We start from the raw sequence: 14,130 nt of genomic DNA on the forward strand, positions 1-14,130 counted from the left end.
TATGGTCCACATGGTGTAAAAGGAAGCGAAAAGCAGAGAAAGTGAGACTGGTGAGAGAGAGAGAGAGAGAGAGAGAGAGAGAGAGAGAGAGAGAGAGAGAGAGAGAGATAATTAAAGGGAATTAGCCCTATAGTAGAGAGTGTCTGTGAGAACATACTTTTTGATATTTTTCTTCTCCATACTATTATTATTTTTGTGAATAAAATGGGATTATACCCAGTTGGAGCCCCAAGAATTTGGATTTTGCCCTGCCTCATCATTTGCTCATTCACCCCACAATGTTTACTTGCATTACCATTCCCTCTTGTCTGCCATCAATAATTTATTCTTACAGCTATAAATCTAAAAAGTTTGAGAAAACTAAAATAATATTTTGCTTGATGAATAATCAATTATACAACATTGAGATCTTTCATAAGAAAAAAGTGCTGAAGAGGTTACTTTAAACGATGAATTGTTGTGTGCCCTTAAATTTGTATTAATAGTATGCTGTTAAGTTCTTTAATAATCAGAGGTGGGTAGTAACGAGTTACATTTACTCTGTTACATTTACTTGAGTAAGTTTTTTAAAAACTTGTACTTCTAAGAGTAGTTTTACTGCACTATACTTTTTACTTTTACTTGAGCACATTTGTGAAGAAAAAATGCTACTCTTACTCCGCTACATTGGGCAACACTCGACTCATTACTTTTTTACATTTATATATTAAACTATATTTTTGCAGGAGAGAAGTTGCCAGTGGATCTACTGCATGACTGTTTCACCAATCAGACATAGCCATGCAGTCACATGACCACACACAAACTTCCTGCGTCTTGCAGCCTGTGAGAGACGTTTTAGTCATGCGGGGCTCCTGCTCACCGCTAAAGAACCAAATCGTCGTTCCCAAGCCTGCCTTTCATGTCTTTTCTCCTTTTCTTTGATTCCCCTTTCTTTTATGTGCTGACCCGTATATATACATACTCCCATCTCCGTGGGCCTTAATCACACGCCACAGGAAGCCAAAAAATCAATTGATAACGACCGGACCCGCATGTGCAGGTGCGACTCGCTCCAACTACCTCATTAACTCTCCGCGGTGGTGCAATTGTGCCCACGGAGAGTGACACAGCTTTATGGATTTTTTTTTTGAAGCCACGGACCCACTACACCACAAAGTGCATATGCAATGTTATACTGTCAGTGTACAGGATATCTCGTCACTGTAAGTAGTTTGCACTGTTCAAACAGACATGTTACCTGCTGTAGGTATCGGCTTCAAAAGCTTTGTTGTGAAAAACAGAGATTTGCAACTTTGTGTTATTTGTACATTTTTATTTTGTAAAGATGTGATTTATTTTTACAGATTTTTTTATTATTTGGAAATACCAGAATTTGCACATTATTTTATATTTTTGTCTGTCTTATTACAATATTTCTAAAAAATAAATCATTTATTATGTTCAGTTACTCAGTATTTGAGTAGTCTTTTCACCAAGTACTTTCTTACTCTTAATTAAGTAATTTTTTGGATGACTACTTTTTACTTGTACTTGAGTAATATTATTCTGAAGTAACGCTTCTCTTACTCGAGTACAAGTTTTGGCTACTCAACCCACCTCTGTTAATAATACGCAATACGAAACACAGCAGTGAAGACGGCGGTTGCGCTCTGCCGGCGCGTTTCTTTATGCAGCGCTTGCAGGGCACAAAGAGGTGAAATGGCGCCCTCATGTGGAAAACCGGGTGCAAAACCGGTCCTTTTTTTTATTTTCTCGCATACGAAGTACAGGAAGTAGGATTTTAAAGAATCTCGACGTTTTAGACCTCTCTGCCTTTTTCGTATACGAAGTATAGGGAAAGTATTTGAAATCCTCCAAAAATTCCATTTCCAGATTTTGATGAATCTCGACGTTTTAGACCTCCATGAGTCCGAAAATACCGTTTTTGGAATTCAGTCTGTGTGTGTGTGTGTATAAACACGATAACCTGAGTACACTTTCACTTCAGTTAACCAAATTTGGCATACAGGTATTAGGTACAAAATGTAGATTACTATTAACATTTGGGCTATTTCCGCAAACCGGAAGTGGTACATTTTTATTCATGCAGCTGCAGAGTGCGATTTATTCAACTTTACTTGTATAATGATTGTTCAATATATTACTCATTTGATGTTGATGGTTCGTTAATGTACATAATATAAAAATATAATCATTGCCTTGCAGTTTACTCCTCGAATATCCATCCCCATATCTGAGTATACCAGAAAGTCGAGAGGAGAGCACTCCCGATTTTTGAAGACCGCACCGCACTCTGCGCTTGCGCATAACTCATCCAGAAGTACACAGCTGATTCCTGCTCATACTATTATAACAAAATTCCAGCTATTCTGCACATAAGGTCGCTGTCCGATCTTTCATCTGAAACCCCAACCCTCTCCCTGTGGACACACAGATTTTCCTTTTCAGGAAGCTCCTATGAAGGAATTGCTCTTATTCTGCCTGAAGGTTCATTTGGTTGGCCACCCTCCTTGCCGTGGACTCGTATAGGACTTGAATGTGTGGTAAGTTACAGCTGATGATCCTTCCATAGGCTTTGATGAATGAGCCGTACATTGGCCTCAGCAGAGGTTCTCTGCTCTTTGTGTGGTTTTTATATGAAATTACAATGTATGGTAGGCTACCTAGCAGGACACTTATACATTAAGAACACCGGGACTTATGCAATTGTAAGCAAGAGTCCTTTTCAAATCATTAAAACTTACTGGTATTTCATAAATCTTTTACCATCTATTCATGGTTGTTTGTGTGTAGCCTGTTACAGATCCACATAAATGCAAGTTCTAAGGAAGGGTCTTTAGGGAACCACTCCAGCACTTTTATTTTTAACAGTGCAGGGAGAAGAATTTGCATTCACAAATGCACAGGTGTACCCCAAGGATCGGTGCTGGGTCCTCTACTCTTCTCTCTGCGCACCACCTCACTGGGCTCCATCATCCAATCCCATGGGTTCTCTTTTATCAGTGCTGTGTCATTCCCTCCTGAAGACCACACAACATCAGCTAAGAGTCTCTGCACGTCTTACCAACCTGGATGCTGGACCACCATCAACAACTCAACCTGGCAAAAACTGAACTTCTTGTGATCCCGGCCAGCCAGTCTACTCACAGCTTGGCTCACTGTCAGTCATTAACACCCACAAGGTCAGTTCGCAATCTTAGGGTGGTGATTGAGGAACAGCTATTTTTTTTTTTTTTTTTACCACATTTCTGCCATTTGTCATTCATGCAAGTTCGGGCTTACATCCGAAAGATTGGATCTCATCTGACAGAGTATGGTGCACAACGTCTGGTCCAGGTTGGTCTGGACTACTGCAGCTCACTTCTGGCAGGAGGACCAGCAAGTGCCATCAAGCCATTGAAGACGGTCAAGAATGCAATGGCCTGTTTTGTATTTAGCCAGCTGAGATGGACACATGTCATTTCTCTCTTCAGGTCAGTACATTGGCTCCCTGTAGCAACACAAATTAAGTTCAAATCCCTGATGCTGGCCTATGGAGCAGTCAATGGGTCAGCACTTTAGTATACGGAGACACTGGTGAGGTTCTGTATGCTTGCTCGCCCACTCGGGTCCACCAGGCAACAGCATCTGGTGAAGCCAAGTCTCAATCCAGACTCTTCTTCTGTGTATTTCCTAATTGGTGGAACGAGCTGCCCACCTCCATCTAAACTGCTGAGTCCCTCATTGTTTCAAGAAGCAATTGAACGCCATCTGTTCTGTGAATACAGAGCATCCAGAAAGTATTCCCAACTGCATCACTTTTTCCACATTTTGTTATGTTACAGCCTTATTCCAAAATGGATTAAATTCATTTTTTTCCTCAGAATTTTACACACAACACCCCATAATGACAACGTGAAGAAAGTTTACTTGAGGTTTTTGCAAATTAATTCAAAATAAAAAAACTGAGAAATCCCATGTCCATAAGTATTCACAGCCTTTGCTCAATACTTTGTCGATGCACCTTTGGCAGCAATTCCAGCCTCAAGTCTTTTTGAATATGATGCCACAAGCTTGGCACACCTATCCTTGGCCAGTTTGGCCCATTCCTCTTTGCAGCACCTCTCAAGCTCCATCAGGTTGGATGGGAAGCGTCGGTGCACAGCCATTTTAAGATCTCTCCAGAGATGTTCAATCGGATTCAAGTCTGGGCCACTCAAGGACATTCACAGAGTTGTCCTGAAGCCACTCCTTTGATATCTTGGCTGTGTGCTTAGGGTCGTTGTCCTGCTGAAAGATGAAACGTCGCCCCAGTCTGAGGTCAAGAGCGCTCTGGAGCAGGTTTTCATCCAGGATGTCTCTGTACATTGCTGCAGTCATCTTTCTCTTTATCCTGACTAGTCTCCCAGTTCCTGCCCCCCACAGCATGATGCTGCCACCACCATGCTTCACTGTAGGGATGGTATTGGCCTGGTGATGAGCGGTGCCTGGTTTCCTCCAAACGTGACGCCTGGCATTCACACCAAAGAGTTCAATCTTTGTCTCATGAGACCAGAGAATTTTGTTTCTCATGGTCTGAGTGTCCTTCAGGTGCCTTTTGGCAAACTCCAGGCGGGCTGCCATGTGCCTCTTACTAAGGAGTGGCTTCAGTCTGGCCACTCTACCATACAGGCCTGATTGGTGGATTCCTGCAGAGATGGTTGTCCTTCTGGAAGGTTCTCCTCTTTCCACAGAGGACCTCTGGAGCTCTGACAGAGTGACCATTGGGTTCTTGGTCACCTCCCTGACTAAGGCCCTTCTCCCCTGATCGCTCAGTTTAGATGACTCTAGGAAGAGGCCTGGTGGTTTGAACTTCTTCCACTTACAGATGATGGAGGCCACTGTGCTCATTGGGACCTTCAAAGCAGCAGACATTTTTCTGTAACCTTCCTCAGATTTGTGCCTCGAGACAATCCTGTCTCTGAGGTCTACAGACAATTCCTTTGACTTAATGCTTGGTTTGTGCTCTGACATGAACTGTCAACTGTGGGACCTTCTATAGACAGGTGTGTGCCTTTCCAAATCATGTCACATCAACTGAATTTACCACAGGTGGACTCCAATGAAGCTGCAGAAACATCTCAAGGATGATCAGGGGAAACAGGATGAACCTGAGCTCAATTTGGAGCTTCATGGCAAAGGCTGTGAATACTTATGTACATGGGATTTCTCAGTTTTTTTATTTTTAATAAATTTGCAAAAACCTCAAGTAAACTTTTTTCATGTTGTCATTATGGGGTGTTGTGTGTAGAATTCTGAGGAAAAAATGAATTTAATCCATTTTGGAATAAGGCTGTAACATAACAAAATGTGGAAAAAGTGATGCTCTGTGAATACTTTCCGGATGCTCTGTATCTGGCTAACCGATTACTGTATAAACAAAATAAATAAAAATAAAAAACTATGCTCTGTGATCCTTTATATTGTTTAAGTTTAGTAAGGGGGATGTGCAGGACTATAATAACTACAGGGGGATACAATTGATGAGGCACAGCATGAAGTTATGGGAAAGAGTAATGGAAGCTCAGTTAAGAAGGGAGGTGATGATTAGTGAGCAGCAGGATGGTTTCATGCCAAGAAAGAGCAGCACAGATGTGATGTTTGCTCTGAGGATGTTGATGGAGAAGTTTAGAGAAGGCCAGAAGGAGTCGCATTGCGTCTTTGAGGACCTGCAGAAAGCATATGACAGGGTGACAAGAGAGGAGCTGTGGTATTGTATGAGGAAGTCGGGAGTGGCAGAGAAGAACAGGGTGAGACAAAATAATGTTAACACTAATGGTACTGCTATGTGTATACTTAAATTGTTCACAAAATTGTATATATGGTCCACATATGGTACACGTGTTGAACACGATGGCGAGATTTGCATTGGGTGTGACGAGGATGGATAGGACTAGAAGTGGGACATTAGAGGGTCAGCTCAGGTTGGGAGACAAAGTCATAGAGGCGAGATTGAGTTAGTTTGGACATGTGCAGTGGAGAGATGCTGGGTACACTGGGTGAAGGATGCTAAGGATAGAGCTGGCAGGTAAGAAGAACAGAGGAAGGCCTAAGAGGAGGTTTATGGATGTGGTGAGAGAGGACATGCAGGTGATGGGTGTGACAGAGCCAGATGATCTGCTGTGGCAACCACTAAAGGGAGCAGTTGAAAGAAGAAGAAGAATTTGTTTAAGTTTAGTTGCTTTATCGATTATAATGTTGGATTGTAAGTCTACTAGTTATCGCATCTTGTGGCAAACGACTTTTGTTACCGGTCCAACTACACTTGCTGAATAAACAGGCCCCAGCCTAATGTTACTCGGTGATGTTTACCACATGTGTAAGTCGCTTTGGATAAAAGCATCTGCCAAGCAAATAAATGTAGATGTGAATAAGCAAGAGTCCGTTTTCAAATTACGCCGTAATGTGTAATTCACTGAGCTGCTACCATCTATTCCTGGTTATTTACTGTATGGAGCTTGTCGCCGGTCTTTCTGGAACCCTCATGTGGATGTGTCTCTTGGGAACCAAAAATGCCCCCAAACCAATAGCATCACTCTGGCACCTTTATTTTTTAATGGTGTACTATACTGGTGTGGTTTTGCATTTGGAACACTTGAGCAATCTGGACGACAACAGGCCATCGAGCCCAGCAAAGGCTCACCAGTCTTCTGCTCTTAATTCTTCTAAAAAAAAACAAAAAAAAAAAACAACAACATCAAGTGGAGTTCTGAAAGCCCCCAAAGTCCTACTGTCCACCATACTACTAGGTGACGTGAGCCTCCATTCCTGAACAATGCGTTGTCTGTGTGCGTACTAGAAATTTGGATTTGTGTACAATTATGCTTTAAGTTGCACCTTAGGAGGAACCAGACTTGTGGGGACGTACCACCTTTTGTTTGTCTTCTTCTTCTGAGGTTTTAGCTGAGTTTCTCAGATACCCCCCAAGTCCACCCCCCAAGGCGACAAGGCACGGAGTCTAATAGTTTTGGGGGCTACAATACACCACAGGAGTTATGGCAATGAACTCCATGAAGACAATCAGAGGCTTTTAAAAGTCCGGACCTCCATTTCTGGGATCTGTCTAATCAGACGTTCAGCTTGGTGGGTGTTAACTTTTGACCCACTGAAGAGCTGATTGAGTAAGATACGGTCAAGATCAGCCAGTCACTAGGGTATTTTTGTGGTATGGCCACTTAACAAATTAAAGAAGAGACCCCTACTCTGAAAAAAAGTATAACATTGATGTTGTTCATTCAACGTAAATTTTCTCTTTCAAGCAACTTAAGATTAGTCATTTAGTGTTGTAGCTTGAAATATTTGGTTTTAGATCTCAATCAAAGTAAAAAAATATGTTTGTACCAAAGTGAGTTACGGTGGAGGGAATAAAGATAAAAATCCTATTTCATTTAACTTAATATTTTAGGTTGTTCGTGTGCTGTGTTTGAGAGGCCGTTTGTGTCTTTCAGTCGAACTTTCCAGTTTGGTGGCTTTCCAACTGCCAAAAAAGAAGAACAACTTAAAAAATACAGTAGATTCACTTCAGTAAAAAAAAACCAAGTGAATTGCACCCAATCACTCTAAATGATTTGCCTCAACTTAAAAATTGTGGGATCAGTAAGCTAAAAAGAATTATATTGGCTCAGATTGAAAATATTAAGTGTGAATCGTTACATTTTTTTTTTCAGTGTAATTGGCTTAACACTGGGACTTTGAGGTAATATAATAAGTGTGGACTTGAGAAACACTGAATGTTAAGGTCTGTTAACCAAAATGGATGGGAACTGTTTAGTCACCAAAGATCTGATCGAGTAAATAAAGGCTGAAATCAATCTGTCTGTTAGCTGATAGACATAAGGCAGAGACCCCTATTTGACTTAACACAGGGAATGGATGGAGTTGTGAAAGGCTGAGTGTGAATGTTTTCTGCTGACCTGTATGGAGACTTTGGGCCTCAGCTGTATTAACATCGATATGTTTGTAATCATTTTATTATTTTATTGTATTTGTATGTGTAATTGATGGTGATACGGATTAGCCGTTTTCCCGATCCCATCTGCTCTCCCCGTGGGCGCGTGCAGCTGTTTCTTCTGCGATCTCAAAGACCTGCACATTGGGCTAGCGGGGGATTCGAAACTAACCCCGGGGTTCGTGTTGGGGGGGTTGGATTTCTCTTGCATGCATGCATATTACAATTTTCAAATAATTTGCGTACACATTAGGAATATACGTGCTGAAAAGAAAAGAAAAAAAAAAAGCTTGAAGGAAATATCCGATAAAGTCGAATGTACACGTGACTTGGTGGGTTTGTACATTCTTGTGAAATTTATTTATTTTTTTTCTTTTTCTTCAATTTTAGCGGCCACTAAACCCGGGCAATTACATGGAGGGGTGAATGAATGGCTGGAGCCGCGGCCTGCATAAACGACGAGAGGCGAATGCAAGCGAGGAGCAATTTAACAGCAAAACGGATGGACCGCGTCTCGTTATCGTCTCATCTCATCTTTTCAACGCTCACTTGTATTCTCCCTTGTTTCATTTTCTCTTCATTATACAACGTTGTCTTTGTCTTTCTATTTCTTCTCCCACCCGGTACCCCCACCCCATTCGATGCTCCCGTTGCTCACCGGCACTCCTCCTCTTCCTCCTCCTCCTGTTTCACCTGGCTGTCCTTCCTTTCCCCGTCTCTCCTCTTCTCTGCTTCAGATCGTTTTTATCTCTAAGAAAGTGTCGGCACACGCCTCGTACTGCGATCAGCCCGCGGAATCAAACAAAGAGAAACAAAACGAGTCATCAACGTGCGACTCGACGGGAGGGAGTTGTCCCTGGCATTGTTTTTTTTTTTTTTTTGAATGGTGAATGATGACAATAAGTGGGTAAATACTGCCATCTACTGTACAGAGGGCGAATTAGTAGTAAAGCTTTCTTTTTATAGAGTGCCGTCTTTTGAATAGAAGTCCTGGCGATAAACTGGCGCGCTGCTTCTGGCCTTGCATGCCATTCGGCCAGAATCAGCACCAGAGGCCGTGTTCCTGATGTGGATTAAGCGAGTTCGAAAATGGTAACACTTTGATGGCACAATTTCATCCAGATATGTAGCTAAAATTGCTTCCAAAATAGTAAAACAAGAATTAACGTTAATGAAGCGCCAGAAAAGAAGAATCCTTAAAAGAGGTGAACGGAAATTAAGGTAAAATGAAAATGGAATAGTAGACTATATAGAGACAAATAGACAGATAAATGTGAAAGGCACTATTTAATAGATAGATAGATAGATAGATAGATAGATTGATTGATTCAGGTAAAGTACCGGTTAGTGGAAATAGCTCAAAAGTTCATAGGAACGTTTTGTACCTAATACTTACATGTGTGCAGAATTTGATTGACGTAAGTGAAACTGTACTCAAGTTATTGTGTTTACACACACACAGAGAGACACAGACATAATTAAAAAAAATAGTGTTTTTGGACTCAGGGAGGTCTAAAATGTCAAGATACATTGATTATTTGGACGATTCCAATACTTTCCCTAAAATTAGTATAAGAGAAAGTTAAAAAAAAAAAAAAAGAGAGACTTTATGACTAACACGTGACTCATTTTCTCCTTTTGTGGATGTCTAGCTACATATATACAAACCGTAACACAGACCTTCGCTTCCACACACACACACACACACACATATTTATATATACACACACACATACACACACACACACATATATATATATATATATATATATATATATATATATATATAAACCAGATTCCAAAAAAGTTGGGACACTATACAAATCGTGAATAAAAACTGAATGCAATGATGTGGAGGTGCCAACTTCTAATATTTTATTCAGAATAGAACATAAATCACGGAACAAAAGTTTAAACTGAGAAAATGTATCATTTTAAGGGAAAAATATGTTGATTCAGAATTTCATGGTGTCAACAAATCCCAAAAAGTTGGGACAAGGCCATTTTCACCACTGTGTGGCATCTCCCCTTCTTCTTACAACACTCAACAGACGTCTGGGGACCGAGGAGACCAGTTTCTCAAGTTTAGAAATAGGAATGCTCTCCCATTCTTGTCTAATACAGGCCTCTAACTGTTCAATCGTCTTGGGCCTTCTTTGTTGCACCTTCCTCTTTATGATGCACCAAATGTTCTCTATAGGTGAAAGATCTGGACTGCAGACTGGCCATTTCAGTACCCGGATCCTTCTCCTACGCAGCCATGATGTTGTGATTGATGCAGAATGTGGTCTGGCATTATCTTGTTGAAAAATGCAGGGTCTTCCCTGAAAGAGATGACGTCTGGATGGGAGCATATGTTGTTCTAGAACCTGAATATATTTTTCTGCATTGATGGTGCCTTTCCAGACATGCAAGCTGCCCATGCCACACGCACTCATGCAACCCCATACCATCAGAGATGCAGGCTTCTGAACTGAGCGTTGATAACAACTTGGGTTGTCCTTGTCCTCTTTGGTCCGGATGACATGGCATCCCAGATTTCCAAAAGAACTTCGAATCGTGACTCATCTGACCACAGAACAGTCTTCCATTTTGCCACACTCCATTTTAAATGATCCCTGGCCCAGTGACAAGTCCTGAGCTTGTGGATCTTGCTTAGAAATGGCTTCTTCTTTGCACTGTAGAGTTTCAGCTGGCAACTGCGGATGGCACGGTGGATTGTGTTCACTGACAATGGTTTCTGGAAGTATTCCTGAGCCCATTCTGTGATTTCCTTTACAGTAGCATTCCTGTTTGTGGTGCAGTGTCGTTTAAGGGCCGGAGATCACGGGCATCCAGTATGGTTTTACGGCCTTGACCCTTACGCACAGAGATTGTTCCAGATTCTCTGAATCTTCGGATGATGTTATGCACAGTTGATGATGATAGATGCAAAGTCTTTGCAATTTTTCGCTGGGTAACACCTTTCTGATATTGCTCCACTATCTTTCTGCACAACATTGTGGGAATTGGTGATCCTCTACCCATCTTGGCTTCTGAGAGACACTGCCACTCTGAGAAGCTCTTTTATACCCAATCATGTTGCCAATTGACCTAATTAGTGTTTATTGGTCTTCCAGCTCTTCGTTATGCTCAAATTTACTTTTTCCAGCCTCTTATTGCTACTTGTCCCAACTTTTTTGGGATTTGTTGACACCGTGAAATTTTGAATCAACATATTTTTCCTTTAAAATGATACATTTACTCGGATTAAACGTTTGATCTGTCATCTACGTTCTATTACAAATAAAATATTGACATTTGCCATCTCCACATCATTGCATTCAGTTTTTATTCACAATTTGTTTAGTGTCCCAACTTTTTTAGAATCCGGTTTGTATATATATATATATATATGTGTGTGTGTGTGTGTATATATAAACTGCTCAAAAAAATTAAAGGAACACTTTGAAAACACATCAGATCTCAATGGGAAAAAGAAATCCTCCTGGATATCTATACTGATATAGACTGGGTAATGAGTTAGGAACGAAAGGATGCCACATCGTTTGATGGAAATGAAAATGATCAACCTACAGAGCCCTGAATTCAAAGACGCCCCAAAAATCAGAGTGAAAAATGATGTGGCAGGCTAGTCCATTTTGCCCAAATTGAATTGCAGCAACTCCAAATTGTACGCAGCACTTTGTTTGGCCCCTGTGTTCTTGTATACATGCCTGACAACATCGGTGCATGCTTCTAATGAGATGACAGATGGTGTTGTGGGGGATCTCCTCCCAGATCTGGACCAGGGCATCACTGAGCTCCTGAACAGTCTGAGGTGCAACCTGGTGGCATTGGATGGACCAAAACATAATGTCCCAGAGGTGTTCTATTGGATTTAGGTCAGGAAATTGTGGTGGCCAGTCAATGGTATCAATTCCTTCATCCTCCAGGAACTGCCTGCATACTCTCACCACATGAGGCCAGGAATTGTCGTGCACCAGGAGCCACTGTACCAGCATAGGGTCTGACAATGGGTCCAAAGATTTCATCCTGATACCTAATGGCAGCCAAGGTGCCTTTGTCAAGCCTGTAGCGGTCTGTGTGACCCTCCATGGATATGCCTCCCCAGACAATCATTAACCCACCACCAAACTGCTCATGCTGAATGTTGTTACAGGCAGCATAATGTTCTCCATGGCTTCTCCAGACCCTTTCACTTCTGTCACGTGCTCAGGGTGAACCTGCTCTCATCTGTAAAAAGCACAGGGCACCAGTGGTCCATCTACCAATTCTGGTATTCTATGGCGAATGCCAATCGAGCTGCATGCTGCTGGGCAGTGAGCTCAGGGCCCATTAGAGGACATGGGGCCCTTGGGTCACCCTCATGAAGTCTTTCTGGTTGTTTGGTCAGAGACATTCACACCAGTGGCCTGCTGGAGGTCATTTTGTAGGGCTCTGGCAGTGCTCATCCTGTTCCTCCTTGCCCAAAGGAGCAGATACTGGTCCTGCTGATGGGTTATGGACCTTCTATGGCCCTCTCCAGCTCTCCTAGAGTAACTGCTTGTCTCCTAGAATCTCCTCCATGCCCTTGAGACTGTGCAGGGAGACACAGCAAACCTTCTGGCAATGACACGTATTGATGTGACATCCTGGAGAAGTTGGACTACCTGTGCAACCTCTGTAGGGTCCAGGTATCGCCTCATGCTACCAGTAGTGACACTGACTGTAGCCAAATGCAAAACTAGTGAAGAAACAGTCAGAAAAGATGAGGAGGGACAAATGTCAGTGGCCTCCACCTGTTAAACCATTCCTGTTTTGGGGGTCATCTCATTGTTGCCCCTCTAGTGTGTCTGTTGTTAATTTCATTAACACCACAGCAGCTGAAACTGATTAACAACCCCCTCTGCTACTTAACTGACCAGATTAATATCCCAGAAGTTTCGTTGACTTGATGCTATACTCTGATTAAAAAGTGTTCCTTTAATTCTTTTGAGCAGTTTTATATATATATATACACATATACACACACACACACACACACACACATATTATATATACCTAGTTGTGCTTGAAAGGTTGTGAACCCTTTAGAATTTTCTAGATTTCTGCATAAATATGACCTAAAACATCATCAGATTTTCACTCAAGTCTTAAAAGTAGGTAAAAAGAAACCAGTTAAAAAATTAAGACAAAAATATTATACTTGGTCATTTATTTATTGAGGAAAATGATCGAATATTACATAGTTGTGAGTGGCAAAAGTATATATAATACACACATATATTATATTTATATATTGTGACGTGTCTTGCCATTGCATGGGCTGTAAGGAATGGAAGCAGTGTTGGTGTGGTCTTGGGGCACCACCCTGGAGAGAGTTGAGTGACAGGCATCCGGGTTAATTAACGGTGCGTGATAACAACGGGAGGGTGGTGGCCGCAGGTGGAAGTTGGAGGGGCTGGAGCAAAAAGGAGAACAGCATCAGGTGAAAAAAGGAAGTAAACGTTTTAAGAGAGGTAGATAGGACGAAGGTGATGTGTCTTTATTATTTTTGAAGGTGTCCCCGTGACCCAGACAACGGGCGGCGGCAGGGCATCGTTTATATTGCGGCATATTGAATACAAAGCCAGTCGGCATTTGAAAGACTTCCCCGGACAAGCGGCTCCTGAGTGTGTTTATTCGACGGCACGCGTCACAATATATTATATATATATATATATATATATATATATATAATTCAATGTCTGTCTGTCCGCTTTTCACGACAGAACTATAGTAAAAAATTTCACTGTAAATTTACAGTAAATTACTGGCTACTAGTTGCATTACTTTTACAGTATTTTACTGTATCATATTACAGTACATTACAATAAAATTACCATACCACACTGTGACTTCACAGTAAACTGGGCAAGAAAATTACTGTGATGTAGCAGTATGTTACTGTTGAATTACAATAATTAACCATTTTCAATTTACATTAATCTACTGTATTTTTACATGCTAACTGTAAAAGTAATGCAACTCAGTAGCCAGTAATTTACTGTAAATTTACAGGTGCAATAACAACATTAAATACTGTAAAGGACATTAAAACAACCTTGATCACCCATCCTATTTACCAAATTTTCCCAAATTTACATCAAGTTAAGTTCTGAAGGTCTCTAAAGTCCCCT

The 14,130-nt window shown here is 41.4% G+C and overlaps 1 protein-coding gene across 1 annotated transcript in view; it reads right to left on the minus strand.

Moving 5' to 3' along the window:
• Positions 1-8,813, minus strand: part of LOC120528148 (zinc finger protein 721-like) — a 90,872-nt gene extending 82,059 nt beyond the window's left edge. The window contains exon 1 of the mRNA XM_039752209.1: positions 8,628-8,813. The gene's annotated coding sequence lies outside the window, so the exon portion shown is untranslated. The remainder of the gene's footprint in view (positions 1-8,627) is intronic.
• Positions 8,814-14,130: the final 5,317 nt, after the last annotated feature.

The sequence above is a fragment of the Polypterus senegalus genome, chromosome 4 (genome assembly GCF_016835505.1).
Source record: "Polypterus senegalus isolate Bchr_013 chromosome 4, ASM1683550v1, whole genome shotgun sequence".
In the NCBI taxonomy this organism is placed as follows: Eukaryota; Metazoa; Chordata; class Cladistia; order Polypteriformes; family Polypteridae; genus Polypterus; species Polypterus senegalus.